Here is a 1,617-nt window from a genome sequence, read left to right as displayed (position 1 = left end):
CCCGAAGTTAAGCCAGTATCTGTGGAAGAGAAATCTTGGACCAAGCCCTAAACTTGTGACATGTAGGCTCCTGCAAGTTGCCAGAAGGAAGAGTTGACATAAAGTTGGGCCCTCAGTCAAGATACCTTTGCCTTTATTTAGTAACTCTTGGCGAGTCTGAGTCAGTAGTTACTGGAAAGATTTCCAATGTAAGGCAGAGGTCTGTGCACAAAAGTTAACTATAAACCAAACATCCTTAGTAATATCATCTTGTGCTGCTATATCTCAAAAAAAAAAAAAATCCCACAATTTTTTCCTGATTCATTTAGAAGTAAATTTGTGTCAGGTTAGAAAACCAAATAAAACACTTTTCATGTGTTAAACTGAGAACATGTGGAAATATCATTGTTTAGCAAGAGCTTAAATTACAAGCAGGCCTCTCTCTTGGGAAAGGAACTCCAAAAAAAATGAGATCTCAAAGAGCAGAGATAAGCTTTGGTAGGGATAAATTCATGCCGAAGGGTAAGTTTGCCGGGTGAGTCCTCTTTCCAGAGAAATCGGAGAGACATTTGGAAGATACTTGTTAGAATTAGGTCGTGGAAGAAAAAGGCAAAGCATATAGACGCCTAGATTTTGAAAACAAAGAAGAGATTTCTCATGGAAGAGGGGAAATAAGACACAAAGAGTAGAGCTGCTATCAAAGGAAACAGACTGTATACATTGTCCCTTTGTTCTTAAGAGCCAAAACCTAAACGTCAATCATGTGTGTCCTTCTGGGGGACTGGCCAGAGGGGAAAAGGATTTCTGCTTCACACTGCAGCAGGTAATATTTTGCATATCGCTAATAGGAATGTATTTGTGTGGGTTTTAAACTTGAATTTGTTCACAAGTTCTGTGTTGATTCTTGACTGTGACTTCCTAAAGAGTTATCAGCGGGTTGGCATTGTGAGTGGACAGATGATGAATGAAATATGCAAGCTTCGTAGTGCTGTGCCTGGCGTGGGGTCAGAGATAAATGGTGGCTCTCTTCTTTCTACTCTTATGTTACCCTAGGTGATTTTCCTGAAATTCCAAATAAAGAGAACGATGGTGGTTTTACAAGGGACCAAAACGAAATTTAAATTCCACTTATTTCATGTGCTTGGGAAACGATACGAAGACTTCTAAATAAGATATGGTTTGAGCCACTTAGGTTTATGGAGACTTATCCAAGTCGAAGCCCGCCGCATTCAAAATGATGACAGAATGACAAAGAACAGTTCATCTGTAGGCTGAGTGAGTCACACTTTCTCATCACAGAAGCTACTACGTGGGAGTCCATCAGGCATTTGGGGAAATTATACCTACCACCTACCTTAAGATTTAATAATGAAATGAACTAATTTCTGATTTTTTTTTTTTAAATATGCATCAGATAGGTGCAATTTTGGTATAATCTCCCAAAGGATTGCAAGGATCTATTTAATCTCATATTAAAGGGGGGGGGGGTCTCTAATTAGCTAGGATATATTTTCCATGATTGACTCCTTAATTGTCACAAAATAGTACTAAATCAAACCAACCTCACAAAACAAGGTTGATTTTACCAAGCCTTGAAAAAAACCCCACAGGCTTGCAATCATATCCTTAACCACTAAA

At 38.7% G+C, this 1,617-nt stretch overlaps 1 long non-coding RNA gene across 1 annotated transcript; it reads left to right on the top strand.

Annotated features, from left to right (window-relative positions):
- The first annotated feature begins 265 nt into the window (after positions 1–265).
- LOC122468334 lies at positions 266–1,361 on the top strand. Its single transcript, XR_006293218.1, has 2 exons — positions 266–802; positions 1,033–1,361. It is a non-coding gene; the product is annotated as an uncharacterized LOC122468334 (long non-coding RNA).
- Positions 1,362–1,617: the final 256 nt, after the last annotated feature.

The sequence above is a fragment of the Prionailurus bengalensis genome, chromosome A1 (assembly GCF_016509475.1).
Source record: "Prionailurus bengalensis isolate Pbe53 chromosome A1, Fcat_Pben_1.1_paternal_pri, whole genome shotgun sequence".
In the NCBI taxonomy this organism is placed as follows: domain Eukaryota; kingdom Metazoa; phylum Chordata; class Mammalia; order Carnivora; family Felidae; genus Prionailurus; species Prionailurus bengalensis.
Note: the sequence above shows the minus strand (reverse complement) of the source record. Positions and strands in the feature narration are given on the sequence as shown.